Source organism: Talpa occidentalis, unplaced genomic scaffold, assembly GCF_014898055.3.
Source record: "Talpa occidentalis isolate TD23 unplaced genomic scaffold, MPIMG_talOcc4v2.1 talOcc4.13, whole genome shotgun sequence".
NCBI classification, from domain to species: domain Eukaryota; kingdom Metazoa; phylum Chordata; class Mammalia; order Eulipotyphla; family Talpidae; genus Talpa; species Talpa occidentalis.
In genome coordinates, this window is record NW_023601322.1 from 80,331,294 (window position 1) to 80,351,032 (window position 19,739).

General features: G+C 39.8%; 1 protein-coding gene across 8 annotated transcripts in view; it reads left to right on the top strand.

The window, feature by feature from the left end:
- ZNF608 (zinc finger protein 608) overlaps positions 1–19,739 on the top strand; it is a 392,506-nt gene that overhangs the window by 188,808 nt on the left and 183,959 nt on the right. For 5 of the 8 annotated variants that reach the window (XM_054694479.1, XM_054694477.1, XM_054694482.1 and 2 more), the window contains 2 exons: positions 4,112–4,199; positions 5,509–5,597. The gene's annotated coding sequence lies outside the window, so the exon portion shown is untranslated. The remainder of the gene's footprint in view (positions 1–4,111; positions 4,200–5,508; positions 5,598–19,739) is intronic. The other 3 variants (XM_054694483.1, XM_054694484.1, XM_054694478.1) reach the window with 2 other exon arrangements.

Below are 19,739 nucleotides of genomic sequence, written 5' to 3' on the forward strand. Positions count from 1 at the left end.
AGGGATTATGCTCAGTGAAATAAATCAGAAGGAAAAAGAAAAAAATATTGGATGGGTTCACTTATAGGAGGAACACAGGGAAACCATACAAGGTTTCAGGAAAAAACCAAAGATAAAACTAGCAGGCAAAGTATAAATCAGAGACATTCATCAGGGGAGGGGAAGGGGGATGGATCAAAACTTGAGGGAAGAGGGCCTCCCCACTGGCGCAGCAGGTCGAGCCCAGCGCTGTGACACTCTGTGCAGCCTTTGCAGCATGGGTTCGATTCCTGGCGGGCAAGGGAGATACACACATGGTGCAGCAGACCTCTCCTGTGCCCACTGTTCCCCTCAGCAGTGTTTTCAATCAGTCTGCCTGTTCTGCTCCCGCTCTGGCTCTGGTGAATTTTTCACCCTCCCACGTCTCTGGCCTGTACCCTGGTTCTTGTATAAATAAATAAAATCTTTAAAAAAAAAAAACATGAGGGAAGAGCACAAGTCTATGGTGATGGTTCACCAGTGTCTTGGTGGTGGTAATTTTATGGGGCCAACACCTGAGAGGAGAAATCAAACATTGTACAAAAATGACCAACAATGTAAAAATACATAAATAAAAATGGGGAAAAAACAACAACACAGATTGCTGGGTCCCACCCCCAGAGTTTCTAATTCGGTAGATCTAGGACAGGGCTGGGAATTTGCATATCTAACAGGTTCCCACATGGTCCTGATGCTGCTGCTGAAATCATGTATTTTTCCAACACCCAAGCTTTGTGTAGCTGGCTTATAGCTAACAACCCTCAATAGCAAACTTACTAAGTTACCCAGGGACATATTTATATCCAGCTTTGCCTGGCTTGGTAGAAAGATAAATTACACAAAACTAGCCATTCACTAGCTGTTTTGCAAAGATCCTGTCTGATAGCATGGTTCCTGGAGTGGTAAAACTGCTAAGTTTTTTCCTGTCGAATTGTTAGGCACATGCTCTATTTGGGCTCTACCGCCCCCCCCCCCAAAAAAAAAAAAAAAAAAAACTAGCAAACAAAAAAATGCAATAACTTCTATTTTTAAATTTTTTCTTAGAACATTACTGGCTCTGTGTTTCACAGTTCCCAACGGTTTATCTCATTCAGCCCTCACTTTAATCAATGCGGAAGCTTTCTCATTCCCCTGACAGATCTGAGGCACATGGCTAAGGGAGATAGAAAGGACATTTGGAAATGCTGCTGTAGATACTTTAACCTTGAAATAAACCAGACTACAGAGAGCGTTGCCACTAGCTGACTTCTGTCTGAAATCACTGACTGATTTGTCACCCACTGATTTCTTTGATTCCTCTGTGCTTTGGCATGAGGCAGACAACCACACCGAGAGACCTCATGAGGAGCACCCCTGTAGCTCAGTCGCCACTTTCCTGTAAGGATGTTGTCAAGGACATTTTCACTTCATTACAGAGTGTCTTCTTTGTGAGGACTTATTGGGAAACTTCCCTAAGGTCTCAGTGCTAAGAAGTGCTGTGTTTCTCCTGCACACTAGGCTTGATCAACTGACAGTGTAAATCACATACCCAGGCAGGTCCTCCTTCAGCCAATGTATAGAACCCAGCTTTACCTTATTCTTCATCTTCCAGATATATATAATAAGCTTTTTTTGTTTTGTTTTGTTTTTTTGAAAGCTCTCATTAATGAATATGACTAAGACAATTTGAGGAAGCCAATCATAAACTTTGTGTCGTCTCAGTGGAGCATGTTTCCTGCAGGAAGATACCAATGTTCCCACTCAAGTGAAAAACAATAGGAGGAAGTAGGAGTGACTACAAGGGAGAAAAGAATGACTTAAAATCTGTGTAGGTTAAAAGGGCTAAGGAGAATTTGTGAGCATCCAGTTTTTATGGGAAAAGGCCGGAGACATTATTGTGTTCATAGGCGCTCGTCCCATTCTGGTCTCAGTCCTAGTCCCCTTTACTATTTCCTTTCCTTACTGGTCACCTTCCCTCACAAAAATGGTGTTGGGGGAGGGTAGTTGCTTGTCTGTGTTGTCAGTGAATAATAAGCTTTGATTTTTGGATAAGGCAGTAAAAGGAGAAGCGGACTGACTGGTACTATGCAGGGCTGGACTCCGCAGAGTGAGAAAAAAATAAAAATCCAAATATGCTTAGTCAACATGTTTTCTAAGCTATTTAAGAAATCTTATCTAGCCTCCTAAAAATGTGAGAACAGCTTCCAGCAGCTTGTTGTTCGACTGTTATTCAACTTTTATCCTAGAGCAAAGCCAACAAAGACAAGGAGACTCTCCCCACAATTTACTAATTAATTATAAAGGGAGAAATAACAACCTAACAGTGGAGAACTCTGGCTGGCACCGCTTTACCCAGCTTAGCATCCCCAATAGTGGGATGAAGAGCATCCTGTGAAAAAAAACAGGATGCCACTTGACACTTATCTTTTATTCCTGCCCCCAAAAAGCATTAGGTATATAACCTGAATCTAATTACAATGAAACAGCAGATATACCGAAATTGAGGGGGGTTCAACAAAACAGATAATCTGTATTCTTCAAAACAATGCCATGAAAGACAAACAAAAGTTAAGGACACATTCCAGATTAAACAGGAAAAGAGACTAAAAACTAAATGACATGCAAGAACCTGAATTGGTTTCTGAATGGGGGGTGGGGAGGGAGCATTGCTAAAAAGGACATCTTTGGTACCACAGGCAAAATTTGAATAAAGATCTGTAGGTTAGATAATGGTATTGTATCAATGTTCCACTTCCTGATTTTGATCATTGTACCATTGTTATGTGAGGGAATATCCCCCTTAGGAAATACACAGTGGACTATTTAGGGGGAGCCAGACACTGTGTCTGCATCTTACTCTTTAGTGGTTCCAGAAAGTCAATCCTGTAATCATTAGATATATGTGTGTGTATAATGTGCGGCTCTCACCCATGTTCATATCTTATAATATAAATGCAATATATACGTAGGTCTAGTTCTAGATCAAGATAGAGGGACGGGTAACTGCATAGAGACACAGAGAGGATATTGAAGCAAAGGAAGCAAACATGTTAAAAACTAGACGAAGGGTATACTTCCTACTAATATTTGTTCTCTGTACTATTAATGCAGTTTTTCTGTGTGATTCAAATTATCACATGATTTTTAAAGTTTTTTTAGAGAGAGAGAATAAACAGTGTTCTTTTCCTAAGCAGTCGTGAAGTATTGTTTGTGATGTGGCAAAGCAAATAGCTGCAAAATAAGGTCATTCACATAACAAGCATAGTCATCTTAAAAGCATGATGCCTAGTGAAAACCACTTCCTTTCATGCATAGACTTGGCGAAATCCTCTTTAAAGAATTTTTTTTGAAGCTGTGGAGTTTATTATTCACACCACAGAGTTCTCATATGGTAGCAATGTAATGCACGCCATCTTTAAAACATGCTTACTATCTTTCTCCCCATTATCCTCTAAAAAACATCAGAACATACCAGAGCAGCGGAAGTTACCAGCTGGAGTCATATATTCCACTTTCTCTGACAAGGATAGCACCATTATCATCCAAAAGACCCATATGAATGTATGGCAAGCATTAGCTCCAATTTTTATTGTGGCGTTTGATAGAAAGGACATTTGTTCCTTTTTGTTCCTGAATTTTTTCATGGTGATTTCTCAGTCTCTGTGTTTTGGGGTGGAGTGTGTGCGTGTGTGTGTGTGTGCAAATGTGTGTGTGCACGCATGTGTGCATGCCCTTGAGTGTGTGTTTACTGCTTTCTTTTCCCTCAAAGAGATCGTGCAGTGACCTTGAAATCTGCACTGGCATTTTGCTGGCAGAAAGGGAAGCTCTCTCTTCTCATTTGCAAAATGAATAACAATTTGATCATCCTTAAACTTCTAAAAGGTTAATTATGCTCTCTCCATGAGTACTGAATAAAAACCTGTTTTATCTCTGCCCAAATGAAACCCACAGGGTTCACCCTCCCTCTAATTCTGCCAGGAGACCAGGTCCTTCCGGCTGTCAATTAACCACTATCAACTCCTAGATCTGTGTGAGCTGCAGTAGATTTTCTCATCCAAAAACTATGACAGCCCTCATTTGCTAGAACTGTGTGGTGACTTTAAAATTTTCTCAGCAGGAAAGTGTTATCTGGCTGCAGGCATAATGGAAAGAAAAGGCAAGCAAGAGGAGTGAGCTAGAGAAAGAAAGAGAAAGATTAAAAGGTATGGGATTACTGAAAGTTCATTGCTCTTCAAAGATTTTTCCGCAAGAACAAAATAAAAAATGCAGGCGCTAAGAAAAAAATAAGATAACCACCATTAAAATTAAAAGCAGATTTCCAAGTGTTTAAATTCTACAGCTTTCTGAAGCGTTAGATCCTTGTTGATCTGCCAATTCTCAAAGAAGGTACTTGTCCCTAGACTTAACTGAAAATGCACTTGTGGGTGAACACTTCTGAGGGGGTGGCTGGCACATATTGTACAGAAAAGGTTCGACACCCCCCTCCCCCACTCGAAATGTCTGAACTGCTACTCTTGCATCGCCATAAACAGCCTCTTCATTTATAAACCAGAAACCATATCTTAAAAAGCAAGTCTGAGAGTTACATTTCCTTTTTATTACCAGAAAACCTCATGTTTCAAAGGATGGCAGAGAATAGGGATGGGGGAGGGGTAAGGAAATCCCAGCCTTCTGCCTGATAGTCACGGATCCTTGTTTTAACAGCTTAAAAAATTTAACTTGAATCATTTCGCATAAGCCAACCAAACTTTATTATATGTGAAAATAAAAAAACAGGAAAGATGGAGCCAACCATCTATGGTTTTGTAAAGGAAGCATGTTACTATATACAGCAGTTCAGATATTTTAAAAGCAATTTCATTATCAGGATGCCATGCAGTCTGATCTTTTGGCCAGAATGAAGTGGGTTAAAAAGACCTTTCTGTAACTTACCCTGTATTCACTATGCAGCAGAATAAATACTGGTGGGGATGAGGCACCTTGTCTTTTATTTCTACAGCAACACCCCTGTAAGAAAACCTATAGAGACTACAGCTTTCCAATGATTTTGTGGGAAATGAAATTATTTTTACTGAGAAGCATGAATGCAAAGTAGGCAGTTATTCTTCCTGGGTGTGTGCCTGTGTGCAAGTATGTATGTGTGTATGTGATAAAATCTCTAATATAAATTTGTCATTTTAAAGACTTTTAGGTGTACAATTCAGAGACATTAAGTACATTCATAATGTGCAGCCATCACCATTATTCATTTCCAGAGCTTTTCCCTCGTTGCAAACTGAAACCCTGTCCTTTAAACAATAACCCTCACCCCCTCCTTTCCCACCACGCTGTGGTCTAAATATTTGTTTCCCCTCAAAATTTGTATAATGAAATCCTAATGCCCAATGTGATGGTATTAGGAGGTGGGGTCTTGGGGAGATGATTAGGTCAAGAGTTTGGAACGCTCATGAATGGGATCAGTGCCCTTATAAAGAGTCCCCACAGAACTCCCCTGTCTTTCTGCCACATTAGGATACCAGACGTGTGTGACCCAGAAGAGGATAGAGTCCTCAACCCTACCAGACTGGCACCACAGTTTTGAACTTTCAGTCTCCAGAATGGTGAGAAATAATTTTGTTACTTATAAGCTACGGAAACTGTGATATTTTGTTGTAGTAGCCTGCACATACCCCAGGCCCTGGTAATCCCTTTTAGATTTTTTGTCTGTGAACTTGCCTTTCTAGGTACCTCTTATAGACGGAACCTAAAATATTTTTTGTGATTGGTTTCATTAAGGATGTTTTCAATGTTTATTCCTATTGCAGTATGTATAATAATTTCATTCCTTTTTTTTAAGGTCAAAAAATATTCAGTTGTCTATGTTTACATTTGGTCTATCCTTTCATCTGTTGATGGACATTTGGTTGGTTTCCATCTTTTGGCTATTTTAAATAATGTCCCTAAAGCATTGGTATACAAGTATCTGTTTGAGTCCCACTCATAATTCTTTTGGCAATTTGTCTAGAAGTTGAATTGCAAAGCATATAGTTTTTCTATAGGTTAATTATCCATTCCATTATATAGGAGGTAAGAAATAGAATAGAAATTTTACTTAGGAAATACTGGATCTTACTTGCTTGGATTCCCTTCCAGGAATGTTTTGGCTTGTTGTCTTTTAATTATTTGAATTTTATAGGAATATTTTGAAACTTAAGAAAATGGGGGTAGAGACTGAATCTATCTTCTTTAGAATTTTCTTTCAACAAAAATCCACAATCTCTGTTCAAACTAAAACACTAACAAGGTTAATGACTATCTTCCTCTGAGTGGTGGTCAGAGCAGGGAAAGTAGTGCTTGTGTGGAATATAATCCCATGAAGTAATTCTCTAGAGTAAGGACTTTACATACTGAAAGGATACACTAATGTATAGGCAGAAGATTGTAATAGTTTATGTTTAAATGTTGTGCTGCTGTATGTGTCTTGTGGTCATATTTTTATACCTTTATTTGCCAAGCATGAACAAAATACTTGATGTTGACCTGCAGCCTCTTCCATTCACCCAAACAAAGTGCAAATACAATGTGGCTCCCAGGTAATTGCTCCTGCCACTGCTGTAGGGTGTGTCACCATCAGCAGCACTCACCTTTTGCCTCGGGCACCATGTGGACAGTGACAGGTGAATCATCGTGATGAGTTGAACTCAGAGTGAATTAAGGGGGTCCTTTGACTTGTCCCAGCCCCAGTGTTTCCCAGTAGATGGGACCTGTGTCTTATCCCCATTGTAAACCCAAGTCTGAAGCTGCAAAACACCAATTTTGCTCAGAGAGATAACTCAGTGTTTTTCAAGTTTTGACAGCTAGCCAATTAAAACTCAGATGACAATGTTAGCAAGCTCTCAATAAGCCAGGATTTAGAGCAATAGAAGGCACCAAAGTACCTACTATACTGTCATTCTCAGTGTGAGTTTGAGTGAAATTCAGTGGTGATTACAATGACGAAGATTATGCAGATGGGGCCTCCCTGGTGGCTCTAGGGGTTAAGACTTAACCTATGAAGCTATCCGCAGCCACTGCAGCACGAGTTTGATCCCTGGCCAGGGAGCAACCCAAATGGCTCACAGACCTCTCCTGGCTCGCCCGCTGCTCCCCTCAGCAGTGTATTTCAATCAGTCTGCCTGTTCTGTTTCCCACTCTGTCTCTGGTGAAGACTCTCACCTACCGCCCTTCCCACACCTCTGGCCTATACCCCAGTTCTTGAAGACTCTCACCTACCGCCCTCCCCATACCTCTGGCCTATACCCCAGTTCTTGTATGCATAAATAAAATAAATCTTTAAAAAAAAAAATTATTCAGATGACCACAGGGATAGTGGCAGGATTCAGATCATTAACTGAAAGGCAGCAAATTCTGTTTCTTATCAATATTTCCAGTGAACTTTCCATTTATATATTTTCATTTCATATATCCATTAAATGTTTCCATTAAATATCCAGAACATCTTAAAAATTCTGAAATCTTATCCAATTCCAGTTCATGGTTTGAATCCTGCCCAATATTCTTAAAGTCTCCAAAATCATCTTCACCACCATAATCATCATTGAATGTTTCTCACACTCTGAGCATGGCCATATGAAGCAATGCGGCCAATTTCACATGGAACTTTAAAAGCATAGTTTTATCAGTTTTTAGACAAACCACAGTTTGTGTAAACATTAAGATGTTTGTTCACAAATGCTTTGTTAAACCTTTCAGCCTGTGAATGAGGACACTAAGATATGTTTCAACACACAAAACCGCACCAACTCATATCCCAAAGATGTATTAAAGTTACCATTTCATAAAAGCCATTGGAAATTTTTCAGGACTAAATGTGATATAGAGTAGGCCTGAGTCCATGGCTCACTGGCATGTCCTTTACTTACTATTTGTAAGTACTCAGTGGATCGGGCAAGAGGACTTTTGAGAATATAGTGAATGTGAAGAGCAATGGCTTTTGTTTTATTTTTGTGAACCTTATTACCCAACACACTAAACCTCTTTCCAAATAAAGAGCTGCAGTCAAGATCAATCAGAAATTTTTCATCAGTGAGAACATCCTTTTTTCTGTGTGATCAAACTCTGCAAGAGAGATCTGAAACGGGGGGTTTGGGGGCTGCTGGACTTTAGAACTGAGTTGCTATTAAAAAAATGCACATTAGAGAAATTTGGGGTAGCACAGCATGATGCAAATTGCTGCCACACGCATCACTTACTGGAACCACACTGATCTCAGCAGAGGTGGCAAGAGTGACAAGTCAACATTGTGACTTGAACCACCCTCAGGAAAACTTAGCTGCTGAGCCAGTGAAGGTGGTTAGCAACATACAGAGCCTGCGACAATGTTCCATGTGAGGCTGAGCAAGGAGTTACAGCCTGCTCAGTTTCATTTCTCAAATTTTATAGCTAGCTCACACTGTAAATTTCTAAGAGAAACTTTGTATATTCTGAGGCAATGCTGGGAAGCAGCACAGTATGCAACATTTTAGTTTGTTTTTATCTGCTAAGAAATTGCTAGAAATGAAAACTTACATAGTATCTATATTCTAATCTATATGCTACCAACTCTAGTCCCCAGTTCTGACATGTGGGGTTTTGACCCCTCATTGAGCAGAATCTCTGACACCAGTTGGGTGTCCTATTACTCATCTCAACTGACACCACCTACCTAGAGATAACACCAAATCCTACAGCTTAAGAGCTCAGGCCCGTGAGACTGCTGGACCCCCCCCCACCCCCCCACCCCCCCCCCCCACGTTTCAGGTGCAAGTTGAAAATCTAGGTTATCACCTGACTTGTGATACAGGTCAGTTGGCCCCCTCCTCAGGTTTGATTAATTTGCTAAAGTAGCTCAAAGAACTCAGAAACATTTAATTTACTGGAATACCAGCTTATGACAAAAGGATATTCTTCAAGAATAACCACTTGGAAGTCATGCAGAGAGCAAAGTTTAGGGAAGGGGTGCAGAGTTTCCAAGCTTAGTGCTCATTCTCCCAGCACCATGTATGTGTTCACCAGCCCAGGAGTTCTCCAGACCCATCCTTTTGGGGTTTTATGGAGGCTTGATGACAGATTAAGTCATTGATTAAATCATTGGCCATTGGCAATTGATTCAACCTATAACCTCTCTCCCCAGTGTTTGAACCACACCAGCCTCCTTTCTGTTCCTCAGATGACAAAGTCTGACTCTGCCTCAGGGCCTTCAGATTTGTGGAAAATTCTTCCCCCAAATGTCAGCATGTTGTCGCCCTTGTCTGGAAGCATCTCTACTGAAATGTCACCTTATCTGGTCCACCTTCTCTGCCCATCTCTACAAACAAATCCCTACTAGCACTCTGTTCTTCTTTGTAACACATTGTATTTCCTATCATTCTATAGTAAAGCTCACTTACTTCTTATCTGTTTCCCCCCATAATGTGTAAATTTATAAAAACAAAAACAGAGTTCAGGGAGCAGAGGGAAGGCATGTGGGAAGTGTGAGCCCAGACAACTTGTGCTGAGCAGATGATAGCAGTGTGGCTATGTGATTGATCAGGACACCCACATGCCTTCAAGTCTGAAAGCTGAAGAAAGCGGTTGAATAAAAGAATGAAGAGACCAAAAGTTCTCAGATCTACAATCTGACCAAATATGCCAGATCTGCAGAGGAAGAGGAAAGGGCTGAGCAGAAGGGAGATGTGGACCTTCACTGGGCCTCAGGGCCCACAAGTCAAGCTTCAGGAAACCTGATCGCATTGAATTTCATGATTATTATTTTCCTGGTATGATCAGATGACATATCTTAGCTTTTAGGAAAACCAGTTAGAGAAAGTTGGTTTGGAATAAAGTACAGTTAGTGGTTTTAGTATGAATCAGCGAAGTCTGTGCTCTCAACACCTTTCACACCCCTGATGTTGTCAGGTACTTGTTAAGCTTGAAGTAGTTCCGTTTAAAACTGTTATGGTTAAAAACTAATAAACACTGGTCACATGTGAATTATAATCCTTTCATTTAACGCTTTATTTAACATTATTTTCTGGATGCACTGTTCACTGAACCAGTACAAGTTAGCCTCTCTAATAAATACTCAGCCCTCAGTGAAGAAGCTGTGGACATATGGACTCTGCCCTCGAGAGGCATTCTGGCCTACCAAGAAGTCAGGGAGAACCTCCAAGACAACTGGACTGTGACAAAGGTGTGACAAGTGAATACCACCTGACCCGGCCACAGAAGTGAATGGAGGGGAATCACTAGTATTTCTCAAGTCCTGAAGCAGAAGTCGGCATCACTAATATGGAAAATGGAGAAAGATTCTTTCATGTGGAAGGAGCCAAGTGAGCAAAGTTCTAGATGTGTCAGAGAGAAGTGCTAGAGGAAACGCAATAAAAGAAGAAACCTTTAATTAGGTACATCAGGGATAGGCTATTTATGGGTTGTAATTTAAAATTCAGTTAAAACAGGGAGTCAACCCCAAAAATGCACACATGTATCTCTAACATTTTAACACTCATTTGTCATTTTTCTGTGGTCGAGCTAAAATCAGGGATCTTAACCTGGCTCACAATTAAATCACAACCAAAACACATCACCAATTTATGAAGAAATGTGAATGGGAATCACTTCTAGATTTCTAGGATCCCCTCCCCATCATATTCATAGTTGTGTCCACCACACCTAATCAATTGCATTTCTTTTATGGCAGTTCTATGTTATTAAGTATTTATAACGCTTTCAACTTAGTTTTCATTGAAATAATAGGTTTCTTTTCAACCTTGTATTTTATTGGTTCACATAAATTTTAATTATATTTATAATTACAAGAGCAATTAGAACTAGCATAAACAGGTTCAGGAACTAGCTTGATGAAACAAAGCTTAACTGGTGGGAGAAAGGCACAGGCCACATTAGAGCTAGCATCCAACTCTAGCTTAGCCATGTTCTCTGTAAGTGCCTCTCCTTAACATTTAATACTGAAGTCCCAGGTCCCTGCTAACACTGTTATCAAGAGAATGCAGACATCCTCTAGTACATGTCAGTCAATTCACCACTCCATTTTAGATCCATTATGTACAGAGTTTTACAATAGATTCAGCAGGAGGGATTAAAAATAAATGGAAAAAATAACTTAATTGACCTTAAAAGGCCTCTAATATTATTATACAAATGATTGCCACCACTTGTTATTAGCTGACATTCATTGACTGTTTACTTTGTGGTAGACATTATGCAAATTACTTCATGTACATTATTTCCATTAATCCCCATAACACCTCTTTGAGGTAGATACACATATCATAATCCCTGTTTTACAGATAAGTTAACTGAGGCTGAGAGCCACTTAACAAATGGCAAAGCCACAATCAGACTCTGAGTGAAAGTTGTTGCCACTTAGCTTCATTGACCTTCATTATTTACAGCGTTAGATGCCTCAGCGTGCTGTGCTGTGGACGCCAAAAAAGCCTTTCTCCTTATTTGTTAATGATTAGCATGGAGAGGGTTTCTTAAATCACTGTCCAGTGGAAGTTAATGCTAAAATGTGAAAGACCTAAAAACTTGTGAAGTCTGTCAAGAGTTCACTGAGCATCCAGCGTCGTGCCAGAAGCACAGACACTGACTGGGTCTCAGGCCCCATGGTTTCCCTGCTGTTGACCAATGAGCCCGTTCGTGGTATGCCCGCTGCTCAGAAAGCACGGTGAATAAGCTTCTTTCCACTCTAGTAGTGAGTCTAAATCATTGTGGGCCTTTCAGGAGGACTTCTTTATTATTATTATTATTATTATTATTTAAAGATTTATTTATTTATACAAGCACTGGGTACAGTCAGAAGTGCGGGAGGGTGAGAGAATTCACCACAGCCAGAGCAGGGAACAGAACAGGCTGACTGATGAAGTACACTGCTGAGAGAAGCAGCAGGCACGACAGGAGAGGTCTGCGTACCATGTGGGACTCCCGCTGGCGGCCAGGGATTGAACCAGCACACTTCTTTATTATTTTAGGAAACTAAATAACTTGGTGAAAAAGCAGGATAAACAAAATAAAATATCAAATGGTTGCTTGCGACCTACAATTTATTACTTTTTTTTTCAATAATGATGAAAAATGTCAACTTTGGCGTGTACAGTTTTATAATAGATAAATAGCACACATTCATTATAAGTAATTCTGACAATACAGACAAGTCTAGATAGATAGAAAATAAACCACCAAAATCCCCTAACCCAGTGATAACCACCATTAACTTCATTTATACGTAACGTTCTGCATGGATAAATAAAAGTTGATAGCGTACTCACTTCTTTCTCTGTAAATAATTATCTACTGGGATTTGCACCTCTGCAAAGGAATAGGCTATATCCAGTTGTCCCATCAGGCTTCAGGGACTCCCCTCCACAAATCCAATGGGAAATAAACACTGTGAGGCAGATACAGTGATGTCCTTGCAAACCTCCTGGCAGTGAGATGGAGCTTGTCTTCTATGTTTCTATATGTGTGGCCCCTAAATAAAATGGTCTTCCCCTCCCACATAGAATTGATCAGTGTTTAATTAAATTGAATTCCATTGATTTATTACTGTGAGCTGAATTGAGTTGCATTAAAGAGAGCCATATGGGAGTTGTTGAGCAGTTGTTAAAGCATCTCTCTACTCTTATGGCAATGTGGGTGCCCTCAGTCTCATAGATCTTACAATAAAATAAAAAGACTTATAATCCTTTTAAAAGCACAAGGTCTCCTACAGCCCCATCCCAGTGAACAATGTCCTGTTCTACCCAAATGTCAAAAAATAAATAAATTATGTTCTGTCAGTAGTTGAATGAGTCAGAGAGGAAGAATTTTTTCCTTTATTTTCTTGATAGGTATATGCATTATCTTTATTCTCAAAATTATCACTCCTTCATACCTTAATCTATTCTTGAAATCCTATTCCTCCTCAGAATAGAACTACAGCTAATAAATGTTTTAAATACTGAAACCTACCATTCAGAGAAATCGGGAACTCTGGAATTAAGTAGTCTAATTGTCAAGCATGCTACTTCTCACCCATAGGACACTGGTGGGGAGGGGGGATTATTGGATAGGGAAATGCTTTGGAATTCTGACTTTCAGGAAAGTAGCAAAAGGATGTCATTACTGACTCTGAAACAAAAGCATCTCTGGTGCCTAAAGCTTGCTACCAGTAATCCCTAAGGTAGCATTTTTTTACCCAACTGAAAGATTTCAGAATTTGTTAAACTGTTTCTCACTGGTGTGGCCTTCCTCCTACCCTTCTCCAGATAGAAACCAGAACTCTTTAATACATTTCATGATTAGGCTACTGGTATGTGTCTTATAAACAGATCTGCTCTTGAAAAGCATCCTGATAATCTTCAGAAATAAGCAAGTATCCAACATGGCAGGCGAAGAAGAGGTATATCCTATCTGAAAAGCAATTTCACTAAATGGAATGGGGCCTGGGAGCAAAAAAAAGATAAATTAGAGCCCTTTCATCTATCGAATGAAGATAAACAAAAGCAGTGGAGAAAACTTAAACCAGTATGGCTGGTAACTGGCCACCATCTGGCTTCCATAAATCCCTTGGAAGTGGAGAAAACATTTCAGGTGCTAAATGGGACAAGGGTTACAGCCCATATGTTGAAATCAGTGCATTTACAAATAGCCATATCCTCAATTACAGTTATTTGCAAATGGCAGCAGCAAGAGTGATTGCTTCCCATTATCACTCTCCCTTGTTTAGTGACAGAATCTTGACTTTATTTGAGTGCACCCATGAACCCAGATAGAGGACTCTTTTTTTTAAACTCCTCTTGTAGTTAGATATAACCATGTGATAAGGTTCAGACCAATGATGCAGAGGCAAATACAAAAAAAAAAAAAAACAAACAAACAAAAGCAAAATATTGTACAGGCTTTACAAAAAGTGTCATTACAAGGCAGGAAGTGAGGCCTTTTTGTGTCTTTCTTCATCCTGCTGCACAGAACATTCCCTTCCTAGGAAGGAGCGGGGTAGAAAATGAGAAGGAAACATACCAGTCCTTGGCTCACTGCCTCCAAATCTACTTGACTTAAAAGAGAGTTCACTTGGGTTGTTTAAGCTACAGTTATTTCAGATCTGATAGCTATTTGTAGCTGGAGTTAATTCCAACTAATACAGATTGGGGATAAATACACGTTATATAATACCTAAAATGTTCACATAGTACAGAGGGGTTAGTCAAGGTTGTTTAGACGGGTTAATGGAAAGGACTTCCACATAAGTTTCCCATTCTGCAAAAAGGTATAGGGCTGGCAGTAGGACAAGGGCTGCCAAGGCCAGTGGTCAGGAAGACAACTGTTGTACTCAGCCCCACCCCAAGCATCAGTTCAGTCTCATAAAACTTCTCAATTCAAGGCACTTCTACCAATTCTTTGAATCGCACATAAGCTGAGACATACTATAGATTTTGCCCTTACAACAGTGTTCAGCAACTTTTTATTTTACACTCCTTCTGGTAAACCTAAAAAGCTCCAAGCCCTCACCCTTGAGATAATGATACATCCCTAAAGGATTACTACCCCTCCCCCCACCAGCACCCCATTCCGGGCCCATTGAGAATGGCTAAAACAGATCTGCCATCAGCTGTCTGCCTGCTATGAAGGTTCTCATTAGGGGTTTTTGGTTTTTGTGTGTAAAGCACTTCTCAGAAAATTTTTTTGCTTCAAGAAACAGAACAGATGATATTCACAATGACAAACACCTATGGGCAGGCCCAGAGTGTGGAGAAATTCCCAACCTGCTAACTATAACTCTTACTTACCATTTTCTATCACACTGAAGAAAGCAGATAGAAACTTGGATAAGAATGACATTATTATAAACTAAGTAATAATGTGACAATTCTGAAGTTGCTTTAATGTGTAAAGAAATTAAATCATATCAATTTTTTTGTAAATGACTGGTCTTAGAGATCATTTGTAATGATTTTCATGAAAACACTATGAACGTGCTACAACACTTCCGAGAAAGTCACACATTTATAAAGCTCTATCCTTGCATGATCGTACTTAAGACGCCACACTCTCCTTAATGATTTCCAAGCCTGAGCGAGGCTCCCAATATAAAAAATCATTCACCAGGTAAATAGCCGAGCAAGCTTCCCCATGCAAATGAGTTCTGAATAAAAATCTCTTTAATGATAATAATGAGGATGCTGATCAGAGCCAATTATTTCAAGCTTCATAATTTGTATATTAACTAAACATCCTCATAATTAAGCGAGTTAGCCTAGGGAAATACCATTCATTAAAGGCTCTAGTGTATTTTGCTTTTCAATTTTTGAATTTTCTGCTCAAAAATATTCCTGGGAATAAGAAGTCATCTTGTCTGTAAGTAACTGAAAGCTGGAAAGAAGAAGCCTAAATAAATATGAGCTAACATTATCACTAGCCTTATTATTATTTTAATGTAACCAGAAGTATGGAGGTAAGTGGTCAGAGCTGGTACCGTGGCTAGAGGCAGCTCAGAACAATCCAGACATTTTTCTGTTTCTGCTCAATGTGTTTCTGCTCATTAGCACCCCAAGATGACTCCCCATCCAACTTCATCCCTCATTTCAAGCAGAAAAGGGAAGGCAAATGGCAGCCACCAACAGAGTCAGTTTCCTTTGTAAAGAGCTTGCCCAGAAGTTCTACCCAGCAACACCCTCTGACATATTAGGGATTTAAACTATCACATGGCTGCCTCTAACTTCAGAGTGTGGTGGAGGTGGGGTACAGGGCAGTACAAGTGATGATGAGAAAGGGGCCAGGGAGAAATGGTGTTGAGAAAGTGTTCTGTTAGGCTAAGTCTCTTCCCCCAACAAAATTAGGGTTCTGTTAAGAAGGATGGTGGAGAAAATTGAAATTTAGTAAACTTAATTCAGCACTCAGAAGAGGATTAAGGAAGATCACAATTTAGGAATTCTACACGCTGCTTTTAAAAAACATATCTTTGGGCCTACTAATAAAAGTCAGCAAAATCCTATTTAGAAGACGATCTACAACATTGGGGTACCTACTTCTCTCTGTGGAACTGGAGCACAGAATTAGAATCTACTTCTGTATTAAAGGATCCACACATCCAGAACAGATGACCCTAAAAAACAGCCAAACTAGGGCCTCCCCGGTGGCACAGCAGTTGAGCGCTGGGTTGTGAAGTTGCCCGCAGCCTCTATAGCGCCGGTTGGATCCCCGGCCACCGGCGAGGGTCCCACATGGCGCTCAGACCTCTCCTGCCGCCCACTGCTCCCCTCAGCAGTGTACTTCATCAGTCTACCTGTTCTGCTCCCCGCTCTGGCTCTGGTGAATCCTCTCACCCACCCGCGCCTCTGACTGTACCCAGTGCTTGTATAAATAAATAAATAAATAAATCTAAAAAAAAAAAAAAAAAAACACAAAAAACAGCCAAACTACCTTTATCAGTGTAAGAAATGTGAGGAATATCATGTTTCCTTTACTGAAATATGAAAGAAGATGGAAATGTAATTCTTACTGTATGAATCCTTTCTTTGCTTTTTATCCCTAAAGCATCCTTGCTGTTTTAATTAACTTATGTTTTCTCCTTTTATAATTAAGATTCTGTAAAGGATCATAATTGTGTTTTTCTTACAGTTTTTTCCCTCTGACCTACAATATTCTGATCATTTGGGCCATTCTTTACAAGCTAAACTGTGTAAGTTTTTTATTTGTCAGTAATGGAAATCCGATTTGACATCTGACAATCAGGCCCAGTCCTTTCTGCTTTACACATCAATAACAATTGGAACAATTCTGAAATTAGTGCTTCACTGTCAGTTTTGTTAATGATGTTTGAGAAATAGAGGAACACAACCTACTCTTCTGGGAATATGATACCTTGACTCTGGGAGCTGGCAAAAGGAAAATGTTGGTTTAATGCCAAATTCACCTTTCAGATATGTCATAAGTTCTAAACATCTGAAAAAAGAATTAATAGAGCTTAGTGCTATGTTAGCAAATTACAAAAAAGCTGAATTTAAAAGTGAACTTAAGAAGAGATTTTTGAAAATCATTATCAGTCATTAGAAAATGTCCATTCTGGGGTCCTCCCTAGTGGCGCAAGGGGTTAAGCACTGCACTATGAAGCAATCTGCAGCCTCCGCAACACGAGTTCAATTCCCGGCTAGCCAGGGAGCAACCCACATGGTGCAGACCTCTCCTGACTCACCCGCTGCTCCCCTCAGCAGTGTACTTAGGTCAATCTGCCTGTTCTGTTCCCCACTCTGTCTCTGGTGAATCCGTTCACCCCCCGCATCTCTGGCCTGTACCCCAGCTCTTGTATGTATAAATAAATAAATCTTAGAAAAAAGAAAAGAAAAGAAAACGTCCATCTCAAGGGACATACAGAAATGCGCAACAAAAATACTTTGTCCTCATAAAATATTTCCCCATCTAAAATGAAAATAATTTGCTAGGGCCTCTCTGGTGGTGCAAAGGGTTAAGGCGCAACCTATGAAGCTGTCCACAGCCACTGCAGCACAAATTTAATCACTGGCCAGCCAGGGAGCTACCCACCTGGCACAGCAGAACTCTCCCATCTCACCCATTGCTCCCTTCAGCAGTGTATTTCAGTCAATCTGCCTGTTCTGTTCCCCACTCTGTCTCTGGTGAATCCTCTCAACCCCCACACCTCTGGCCTGTACAGCAGTTCTTGTATGCATAAATAAATAAATAAATCTTAAAATAAATCTTTAAAAATAAATCTTTTAAAAAATAAATGAAATAATTCACTAGTATCTACAACAGGTCCCCGAAATAAGCCTAAAAAGCAATGATACAATTTCTTAAATAATTGACAAATGGTTGAAAATGTTCAGTAAAATATATGTACTGTCATGTTTTGCAGAAAAATGAGTCACCTCTTCACAGTATGTGTGTCCTTGCTTTACTTTGTCAGATCAAGGCTTCCTAAAATACTTACCAAGAGACCACAGATCTAAGAATTAGAACTAAAACTCTAGCCTTTTTAGAATTTCTAGAATTTCTAGCTGGAGAGTACCAGTGGAACAACTCAGGATATACTGTGTTATTCCCTGTATCTTTGTTAGGAAGCACACCTAACGTGTTTGTCCACAATGCACACATGCAGTGAAAGCACAGGCATGCTCAGGAAGACGACCCCATAAGTACATTCTTCAGTTTCTGTCCCCTGAAATAAATGCATTCTTACTCTGCTCCCCTTTACCAAATAGTTTTAATGAATTTACAATGTAAGCTACATAAGTGCATTGAGAGCGTATCCAAATTTCATTTACAGGTCAGTTTGATATGCTGAAGCGTCTCTTTCATGACAACACAAAAGGCATCTCCAGCATAGTCTTTTTTTTTTTTTAAAGATTTATTTATTTATGCATACAAGAGTTGGGGTACAGGCCAGAGATGTGGGGGTGAGAGGATCCATCAGAGACAGAGTGGGGAACAGAACAGGCAGACTGATGAAATACACTGCTGAGGGGAGCAGCTGGCGAGATAGGAGAGGTCTGCTTCACCATGTGGGTTTCTCTTTGCCTGGCCGGGGATCGAACTCCTACTGCAGAGGCTGTGGATTGCTTCATAGTGCGGTGCTTAACCCCTTGCACCACCAGGGAAGCCCACCAGCATAGTCTTTTAGAGAATAGGAACAATGGCACAGTCACAAGGACCTTGCCAATCTTTTCACATAGAACAAAGAGAACGTTTTTCCCTTGTATTTTTAAAATTATTTTAAATTGTGATGAGATGCGCATAACCTAAAATTTACTGTGACCCATTTAAAGTGTACATTTCAGTACAGTTCAGCATTAAGTATATTCATACTGTTTTGCAACCATCACCATCTGTAGAACTTGTTCATCTATCCAGTTGAAACTCTGTAGCCATTAAACAACTCCCTAAACCCGACCTCTTCCAGGCCCTGGCAAACCCTATTCCACTTTTGTCTCTGTGAATTTGTCTCTAGGAATTTTAGATCAGTGGGCTCATACAATTTGTCCTTTTGTGACTATTTCACTTAACAGAATGTCCTCAAATTTGATCCATATTATAGCATATATTAGGATTTTATTCTTTAAAAGGCAGAATTCCTTTGTCTACAACATTTTTTTTAATCCATTTTCCATTTTGTGGGCACTTGGGTTGCTTCCAAAGTTGGCTGTTGTAAATAATGTTGCTAACAGGGGTGTGCAAATATTTCTTGTCCTTACTGTCAATTTTTTTTTTTTTGTTTCCCATATTTGTTTAAATAGTAAAGCTAAGTACTGGTATTTATTTATTATGGCGGGGAAAAAAACATGATATGTATTCGGGCCAAAAATAGTGGATATATCAGTGGCTATCCAGTGGATAGTAGAACCAGAGCAGAAGGTGGTGGAAAGAATAGATTCATCTCATTTGGGTGACTGCACGGCTTTGTGACCTTGTAAGAGGCGTTTATGCTCTAGTTCCCTTGCCTGTAAAATAGAAACCTCTAATTATGTTATTTTAAAGTTTCCATTCCAGCCCTATAATTCCACGGTGTAATGGTTTGAATCAACACAGGACTTGTACTCCTTGAAGCTCACATGGTAGTTGGTGGTGCTCCAGGGCCTGATGCAAATTTTGACGATTTTTTTGTTTTCTTTTTAACTTCTGAAATTTTCTTTTCCCTCTTGTAGGGAAGGGGAAACCAACAAGACACTCATTTGAAAAGCAATTGGCACTTTTCAAAAGAAATAGTTAATAGAAAAAAGAGTGCCTCGAGG